At 45.2% G+C, this 10135-nt stretch overlaps 1 pseudogene; it reads left to right on the top strand.

The window, feature by feature from the left end:
* Window positions 1-7737: 7737 nt before the first annotated feature.
* Window positions 7738-8161, top strand: LOC127490787 (putative uncharacterized protein C6orf52 pseudogene; annotated as a pseudogene).
* Window positions 8162-10135: the final 1974 nt, after the last annotated feature.

Here is a 10135-nt window from a genome sequence, read left to right as displayed (position 1 = left end):
TAGCACTTTTCGAATTTTTTTTAAGCAGTGTACCTAGAACACTGAAATACAAGTGTCTATGTTTTGATTTCTAGGCAGTCTGCTATAAGTAGAACTCACCAATGACTTTAGTGCTTATTGTTGCCTTTGTGTTTTTATTATTTGTTGTTCCCTGCCTGTGTTTTGTTTTTTTTGTTTGTTTGTTTTTTGTTTTTTATATTTGTATCCACATCAAACACAGCATGAAATGGAACTCAGGACAGACATTTTGAATGATTAGAGAGTAATATCTAGCACTGGTCCCAGTTATTAGGGAAGAAAGATCATCAGTCACCTGCCCTGGGCACTACCCAGTCACGCTCTGAAGCCCAAGCCATGATTGGAAGGGATGCAGATGCTGCTACAGCTTAGACAGATCACATCACACAAGTCAACCCTGAGAGATGAACTCAAACCTTCACTCTCCATTCTGAAGTAAATGTGTTTCCAGAGAAGAGGGAACTAGTAGAATGTAAAAGAAATCCTTCAACTTGACAACTCACTGACAAGACAGCTAAAACTGAAGACAGAAACCATTTTTCTTCTTTGCATTGAAAGGAAGTTAATGTGGTTAATTCATGAGTGCTCAAATGGGATCATTTTCTCAGTGAAAAATAATTTGTTCGTCTTTGCATTTTTGAAGAGAATGACAAGGTGGTATAAACCTCTGAGCTACTGCAGCTTCTCATTGTCCCCAGACAAGCTCTGTGTTTGTTTTGCACTCCCTCAAAGGCATGCTTCCCTCCTGTTGACTAAGCATTGATTACTTGTATCCTGTCTGCCCTGGCAATTGGTCATTGTTTTAAACTTTAGAAGGCAAAAATGTTAGCTTTTAACTGTACATGCCTAAATATCCTCCTCTAATCAAGAATGAATCCATTTTCATCATCCCAACTTGATTTTGCCAGAGACAGCGTAGGATACAGAATATGAAAAGTGGTTGTGAAGAAGCTGGTACATTTACAGGAAACCATGTGAATGAGTTCATCTTTCCAGGAAGCAATTTGTCTTTCTGTGAATGGCTCATTTTGTGTAGCAAAATGTCCTCAAGTTTCATCCATGTTATAGCATGTGACAGGGTTTCCTTCCCTTTTAAAGCTGAGTAACAGCTGGCGCCGCGGCTCACTAGGCTAATCCCTTGCCTGCGGCACCGGCACACCAGGTTCTAGTCCCGGTCAGGGCACCGGATTCTGTCCCAGTTGCTCCTCTTCCAGTCCAGCTCTCTGCTGTGGCCCGGGAGTGCAGTGGAGGATGGCCCAAGTACTTGGGCCCTGCAACCCATGGGAGACCAGGAGAAGCACCTGGCTCCTGCCATCGGATCAGCGCGGTGCACCGGCTGCAGCGCGCCGGCCGCAGCGGCCATTGGAGGGTGAACGAATGGCAAAGGAAGACCTTTCTCTCTGTCTCTCTCTCTCACTGTCCACTCTGCCTGTCAAATAAATAAATAAATAAATAAATATAAAGCTGAGTAACATTTCATTGTTCTTAGGTACCACATTTTAGATTGTCTAGTTTTTACTTTTTTTAAAAAAATATTTATTTATTTACTTGAAAGAGTTACACTGAGAGAGGAAAGGCAGAGAGAGAGAGAGAGAGAGAGAGAGAGAGATGTCTTCCATCCACTGGTTTAGTCCCCAGATGGCCACAACGGATGGAGCTGCGCTGATCTGAAGCCAGGAGCCAAGAGCTTCCTCTGGGTCTTCCCACGCGGATGCAGGGGCTCAAAGACTTGGGCCATCTTCCACTGCTTTCCCAGGCCATAGCAGAGAGTTGGATCAGAAGTGGAGCGGCTGGGACTTGAACCGGCACCCATATGGGATGCCAGCATTGCAGGCAGCGGCTTTACCCCCTATGCCACAGCACAGGCCCCAAGTTTTTACTTATTTATCTTCATTTTTATCTGAAAGGCAAAGAGAGAAAGGCAGAGAGATAGATCTTCCATCTGCTAGTTCACTCTCCAAATGCCTACAATAGCCAGAGCTGGGTTTCCCATGTGGGTTGCAGGTACCCAAGTACTTGAGCCACTACCTGCTGTCTCTTCCAGGGTGTACATTAGCAGGAAGCTGGAATCAGCAGTGGAACTCAAACTCAGGCATTATACATGAGTTGCAGGCATCCCAAGCAGCCACTTGCACCAATCTCACCCCCCAACCATTCAATTTACCCATTTGCCCATTAATCGGCTTCGGGTTTGTCGCTCCCCCTCTTCATGGAGGAACGACACTAAACCCTGCCTAGGCTTCATATCCGAGTCACGGCACCATTATGTCGCTCCCTGTCTTCGTAGAGGAACGACACAGGACCCTGCGCTGTTCTTTCGTCTGCTCGGCCCTCCCCGGGTTTGCTGCTGGTTCTTCCCGGGTTGGCTACCGTCCCTTCCACCTCCTTGGAAGGGCGGTTCCCCCTGGCCACTTTCCCCACTTCCGCGGGGGAGCGGCACACCGCCGGCCGGCTCTCTCGGGGACTGCACAGGTGTTCCTTCAGATAGATGTACCCCTTAGATGTTCCTGGTGCATGTTGTCTCTCTCCTCCTTTATAGCCCTCTTCCACCAATCCCAACTCTGCTACCCACACGCCGAGTACGCTGCTCTCCTCCAATCAGGAGCAGGTCCTGCTGCTTATTGGTTGAACTGGAGGCAGCTGTGTAGAAGCTGTTTCTTCCTCTCCCAGTGCCATATTGTGGGAGAGCAGATGCATAGAATAAGTCTTAATTCCAGTAACTTAGTCTAGTCCGAGTTGCTCCCCACAGATCCCCCTTTCTTTTTATTTTTTGGCGTTGATACGCGCCTGTCTTCGGTGCCCCGCGGCACACACTCTGCTCTGCTTGCTAGAGTTGCCCACAGGTGCTTACAAACCCTATCAATCAGGCAAACCGAATCCGGGTCCTCTCTTCGCCATGTTGTGAGGAGGTTTTTAGGCGCTGATGCGTGCCTGTGTTCGGTGCCCTGCAGCGCATGCTCTGCTCTGCTAGAACTGCCTCCAGGTACTTACAAGCCCTAACAATCAGGCAAACCGAATCCAAGCCTTCTCATTGCCATATTGTGGGGAGACTTATTGGTGTTGATTCGTGCCTATCTTCGGTGACCTGCAGCTCATACTCTGGTCGAGCTGCCTACTGGTGCTTATCGCCTTACTAATCAGGCAGACCGAATCCAAGCCTTCTCATTGCAGTATTGTGGGGAGACTTATTGATGTTAATTCGTGCCTGTCTTCGGTGACCTGCAGCGCATAAGCTGCTAGCTGCCCACAGGTGCTCACCACCTCCCTAATCAGGCAGACCGAATCCAAGCTCTCTCATTGCCATGTTGAGGGGAGGCCTTATTTTTCTCTATTTCTCTATCTCCGGGCATTCCTATCTCTCCCATTTTACTTCTATCTACCAGCATTCCTATTTCTCTCATTTTACTTCTAAACTGTTTCTCTTATCCCTGCGGCTTCCCAGCGCCCGCCCCGAGGCTGCTTCTCGGCGGCTTCCCGGCTCTGCGCCGCTTAAGCCCACGCTTCTCTCATCTGCGCGGCTTCCCGGTGCCTGCCCTGCGGCGGGCTCCCGGCTCTGCGCGGCTCGGCTTCGCGCGCTCCGAGGTCTCTGTGCCCCTTCGCGTCCGCACCATGGCCTTCGCGCTAGCCCCGCTTTCTCTCTATTAGTGCCCCGTGCGCTCTCCCCACTTGTGCCCCGCGCTCTCTCTCTGCACGCGGCGGCTTCCGCGAGTCACACAGCGTAGCTCACGTTTCCGCCACCGGTATTCAATCTAAGTTCCCCGGGCTAACCTGGCGAATTCAACCCAGCTCACGTCTGCGCCCTTCGGCTTGGCTTCCCGTCCTTTGCTCCCCAGGCTAATCTGACGGATTCCAACCTGGCCCACGTTTCCGCCTCTGGTTTAACTTTTCGCCTTTTGCTCCGCGGGCTGACTTAAAGAATTCCAAGCTGGCTTACGTTTCCGCCTCGGCCTGCCCCCGCAGCTTCAATTTCCCTAACATTTTTCTCTACCCGGTATGTTTCCCTAAGTTTTCTTCCAACAATATTCCTCCCTCATTTCTCCTGGCTTCTCCCCACAGTCCGTATCTGAGTCTGTTCTAGCTTTCACTTTCGCTTTCGACCTTAGAGATTTCTCCCAGCTTCCCCCCGTAGTCCGTATCTGAGTCTATGCCTAGGCTTTTGATAGTTTCTTCCTGCACCTTTTTTCGTCCGGCTTTTCCCTAGGCTCTTCGCTAGTCTCTTTCTCCAGTATTTTCCCACTTCTTCCCGTTTCTTCCCTCCTAGGTTTCCTATCCAAGTCACGGCACCATTATGTCGCTCCCCCTCTTCATGGAGGAACGACACTAAACCCTGCCTAGGCTTCATATCCGAGTCACGGCACCATTATGTCGCTCCCTGTCTTCGTGGAGGAACGACACAGGACCCTGCGCTGTTCTTTCGTCTGCTCGGCCCTCCCCGGGTTTGCTGCTGGTTCTTCCCGGGTTGGCTACCGTCCCTTCCACCTCCGTGGAAGGGCGGTTCCCCCTGGCCATTTTCCCCACTTCCGCGGGGGAGCGGCACACCGCCGGCCGGCTCTCTCGGGGGCTGCACAGGTGTTCCTTCAGATAGATGTTCCTGGTGCATGCCGTCTCTCTCCTCCTTTATAGTCCTCTTCCACCAATCCCAACTCTGCTACCCACACGCCGAGTACACTGCTCTCCTCCAATCAGGAGCAGGTCCTGCTGCTTATTGGTTGAACTGGAGGCAGCTGTGTAGAAGCTGTTTCTTCCTCTCCCAGTGCCATATTGTGGGAGAGCAGATGCATAGAATAAGTCTTAATTCCAGTAACTTAGTCTAGTCCAAGTTGCTCCCCACAGGGTTGTTGCTACCTCTTGACTATTGTAAATAATGAAAATTGTGAAATATGAACATGCATATACAAATATCTCTTGGAGATCTTGACTGTAGTTTTTTGGTATGTACTGAGAAGTGGGATTCCTGGATTATATGATAGTTCTATTTTTTAATTGAGGGACCACCATATTGTTTTCCAAGGTATTCATACTCTTTTGCAATCTCACTAACACTGCCCAAGGACTCTGATTTCTCCACATCCTTGTGAACACTTGTTATTTGCAGTTGTTTTCATACTAGCTATCATAATGAATGTCTGATGATATTTCATTGTGATTTAACTTGCATTTCTCTGATTAGAAGTGATATTGAACTTCTTGGCACATGCTTCTGGCCATGTGTAAATCAATTTTGGAAAATGTCTATTCACATATTTTGATCTTCTGTAAATCAGATTTTAAATGTCCCTTCCACAGGAATTCTTCACGTATTCTGTATATTAACCCCTTATCAGAAATACGATTTGATAATATGTGTTCAAGGGCAGCCATCTGGTACAGCAGATGCCTGCCTCCCATAGCAGAGTGCGTGGTTCAAGTCCCAGCTACTGTTCTTCCAATCCAGCTTCCTGCTAATGCACATCCTGGGAGGCAGCAGATGATGACTCAAGTACCTGGGCCCCCGCCAAGCTCTCAGGAGATCCAGATGGATTTCCTGGTTCCTAGCTTCAGCTTGACCCAACCCTGGCTGTTGAAGGTATTTGGGTAGTGAAAAAGTGAATGGACTACCTATGTTTCCATCTGTTGCACTCTGCATTTCAAATAAAATGAAAATATTTTTAAAAATTTCCTCCGATTCCATAGATGGTCTTTGACTCTCAAACTTGTCTTCTAATGCACAGAAATTTTTAGGCTTGATATAGTACCATTTGTCTATTTTTTTTTTTTTTTTTTTTTGCCTATGCCTTTGGTATCATATCCAAGAAATCATTGCCAAATCCAATGTCATGAAAATGTTCCTCTGTTAATATGGTATAAAGTAAAAGTCTAAGTTTCATTCTTTTCTGGTAGATGTCCAGTTTGCCCAACATGATTTGCTGAAGAGACTGTTCTTTTCCCACTGAGTGTTTATGGCACCCTTACTAAAGACATATACATGAGGGTTTATTTGACGCTACACATAACAGTTTTTTTCTGGACAATCTATTTCATTTTATTTGTTTGTCTTCATGACAGTACCACACTGTTTTGATGATTATAGCTCTGTAATACCTTTAAGACCAGGAAATGTGGGGCTGGTATTGTGGCATAGTGGGTTGTCACCACCTGAAGCACCAGCATCCCATATGGGTACTGGTTCTAGTTCCACCTGCTACACATCCAATCCAGCTCCCTGCTAGTACACCTGGAAAAGCAAGTGCCTGGGCCCCTGCACCCATTTTGGAGACCTGGATGAAGCTCCTGGCTCCTGGCTTTGGCCTGGCCCAGCCCCAGCCATTGCTGCTATTTGGGGAGTAAACCAGCAGATGGAAGATCTCTCTCTCTCTCCCTCTCTCCCTCTATCCCTCTCTCCCTCTCTCCCCTTCTCCCCCTCTCCCCCTCTCCCTCTCTCCCTCTCTCTCTGTATCTCCCTCTATCTCTCACTCTGTAACTCTGTCTTTCAAATAAATAAATAAATCTTTTAAAAAGCAAAGATAAGGAAATGTGCATTTTCCAATTTTGTTCTTTTTCAAAATTGTTTTGGCTATTCAGGATTCCTTGAATTGCCACATGAATTTTAGGTTGAATTTTGCAGCTTAAATCTTTAACTAAGCAATATTCCTTGGCGATTGATCCATGTTACTATACAATATCTACAACATATTTTAATGATGTTTTTAGATAATGCTTTTATAACAATGATTTAACAATATCATTTATAAACAAATGACCCCATAACTTATTTTGGAAATTATCCAAAATGACTATCATTTTATATTGTTCTCAGTTTTCACTTGGGATTGCTTAAATGTTTCTCCAGTTTTAAATAAGTTAATGTATTTAAGTTATTAATAGTGAAATGATCTTTTTAACATCATTTTAGCTGAAAATAAAAATGTATGCCTGTTGTTTATAGTTGGTACAGAAAAATTTAAAACATTTACTAACCCACCAAAATGATAGACAACATGGCAAGCTCTTGCAGATATATAGTACAGAGATTAAATCCTAGATTTCCCTCTTACGATGTGACTCTAGGCAATTTACTCAACTTTTCTCATGTTAATTTTGTCATCTAAAATAAAGACAATAATATCAACCTCTTGGAAGTTGTCTGAAAACTAAATGAGGTAACAGTGCGTGTTTAGCACTATATTACAAGATCAGGTGGGCCCCACCAATTCAGCCATCTGAAAGCTGCAGGATGACAAGGATGGACACATGTACTTGGTGAGCCAGGAAGCAGAAAGGGGGGGAAGCACAATTGCATTATCAATCAACGCTCTCATGAGAACCACTTTCCAAGGGTCAGTCTCCAATGACCTAAAGACCTCCCAGAAGGCCCACCTACCAGACACTACTGTTGTAACAAGTCTCCATTCTTAATCCACTCATATTAATCCAGTAACTGTTACCATAGACTTTGGGTTTTAAATATTTTCATGAGCCAAATCCTGCATAAACTATTACAATGCCCCCCAAAGAAATAGTAAATTTACAAACTGGTAACTTGTGTTGAGAATGGAAGAGACAGTGTTTTAGAAGCCCACAGTGGCAGACCATCCACATCAATTTAGGAGGAAAAATTTAATCTTGTCCATGCCCTTGTTGAAGAGGACCAATGATTAACAGAAGAAATAGCCACCAGCTGAAGTTTTGATGCAGGGTTAAAAACTGTGGATTCTGCTCTCCAGGAAAGCTCATGGGTAAATGGCCAGATGGGAGAGTTTTGCAGATTTGGGCTGAACTCAACAAAACAATCATTACCGCTACTAGCAAAGGCTGAAGCTGGAATTCCAGCTGGGCCACGGGCACCTCCATGGCAGCTGGTATGAGTGATAGCAAGTGGCTATGCTCTCCCTGGCTACAGCTATGGCTGTGCAGTTGGCAAAAATTGATGGAATGTCCTTTGTACACATGAGACCCCAGAATCTGCAGCTGGAGTTTTGGTTATGCCCAAGGAAGCCACAGCTGTGGCCGAAAACCAAGATGAAGACCCACTAGACGATCTCAATCTTCATTTGAATATTGAAGAATTAAACAATTAATGGCAAAAAGTGAAGAACTCTACAATTCGCTCATGAGCTGTCACCATGAGCCTCTGGATAAGGTTGACCCCAGCATCCCAGAGTGAAGCAAGGCAGTCGTTAAGCTCCCCAGTGATCCTATTCATTGTTTTGTTTTGGGTAGGGGGGAAGGGAGTTGTCCCAAGAGTATCCTGGATTTTGTATGTAAATTAAAAGAAGAAGAAGAAGAAGAAGCCAACACTACAGACATCTCAACTGGTTCAGTTCACATAATTCTGATTGAAAAACTGAAGTGAAGCCAACTTTCTGCTTGACAAGTGCCAAAGCTATTGTGTCTGGCTCAGCCACAGAAAACAGCAGAGCTATCAATGGAAATTCTACACAAGAGGGGATCACAATCTTGAAGCATTTCTTCAAAGAATCCTAACAAGAGACGAAGCATAGACTTACCAGCACAACCCTGAAGACAAAGCACAATCAAAGCAACAGCTACCAAGCGGAGGAAGTACTCCAGCCAAAGCAAGAGCAGACCAACAAGAGCAAGGGCATCCTAGCAGCTTTTTCAGAAGCTCAAGGCATTTTGCCTGTTGGCTTTCTGGAGGGACAAAGAACAATGATATCTGCTTATCAGGAGAATGTTTTGAGAAAAGAAAGTTACCTAAAGCTTTTGCAGAAAAATGCCCAAGAAACCTTCACCAGACAGCCCTTCTCCACCATAACACTTTTGCTCATTTGTCTCCTCAAACAATGGAAATTTTGTGAGTTTTGATGGTGAATCTTTGGACATCCTCCTACTTTGGCGACTTCTGACATTTTTTGTTTGCTAATGTTAAAAAAAAATTAAAGGGCACCCACTTTTCTTTAGTGAATAATATAAATATGACTGCATTCACTTGGCTAAATTCCCAGAATAGCCTAAATAACTTGCATTATCACTTACAAAAGTATCTTGATGGGCCGGCGCTGCGGCTCACTAGGCTAATCCCTCGCCTGCAGCGCACCGGCACCCGGGGTTCTAGTCCCTGTCGGGGCGCCATATTCTGCCCCAGTTGTCCCTCTTCCAGGCCAGCCCTCTGCTGTGGCCCGGGAGTGCAGTGGAGGATGGCCCAAGTCCTTGGGCCCTGCACCCCATGGGAGACCAGGATAAGTACCTGACTCCTGCCTTCGGATAGGTGTGGTGCACTGGCTGTAGCGCGCAGGCCACAGCGGCCATTGGAGGGTGAACCAAGGGCAAAAAGGAAGACCTTTCTCTCTGTCTCTCTCTCTCTCACTGTCCACTCTGCCTGTCAAAAAATAAAAAAAAGTATCTTGATGAAATGTATGTTGAGAAATAAAGTGTGTGTGTGTGTGTGTGTGTGTATATATAGCTTTAATCTTTTAGTTATATTTTCCCCTGTTTATAGTGCCTTGGTTTTTGTGACTTTGGGCCTTTGTGTGCCTTTGAAAATTGGCCACCCCAGCTTTCTTTATGCAGAGTAGCAATCCTTGTAAATCTCTCAACATCAACTGCCACAGGTCCATGCAAGTGAACCATTATAATTATGGTCTTTTCTTATTTCCTAAAGAAATCAATGATGAGAAAAAAAAGGCTATTTCCATAAACCATAGAATTCTCTATATTATGTTTGTGTGGCATAAACTAACAAAAATGAAAGAATTGCCATTTTCAGGAATTTGCCTAATTATGTTTGTAGATCAAAGAGAAGTTTCTGAAAATAATTCTATGTAGTCACTAAAGAGACAAGAACTGAGAAAAACATGGGTGTAATTTTAAAATGACTTTGGAAAACTTGTTCAACGTGATGGCGCTAATTGCTTCAAAACCTCTCAAAGAGAATTTACTTTCCCATGATCAACAAGGAAATCCCCAAGAATTTCTTCAAAGCTCAACTGAGAATTTCATTGAAAGTGAAACTGGTTATTTGAGGTGGTGAGGGGAGCAGGATTGGTAGGAGAAATATGAGATCATAAGAGTTCTGGTGCAAGGAAAAGTTCAGTCCCACAAACTTTTTTCTTTTCTTAGTAGTTGGACACAGGGGACAGTGTTGAGATACAGCAGGTTAAGTCACTGCTTAGGATCT

The sequence above is a fragment of the Oryctolagus cuniculus genome, chromosome 6, assembly GCF_964237555.1.
Source record: "Oryctolagus cuniculus chromosome 6, mOryCun1.1, whole genome shotgun sequence".
NCBI lineage: Eukaryota > Metazoa > Chordata > Mammalia > Lagomorpha > Leporidae > Oryctolagus > Oryctolagus cuniculus.
The sequence above is the reverse complement of the archived record's forward strand: the minus strand, read 5'-3'. Positions and strand labels throughout refer to the sequence as shown.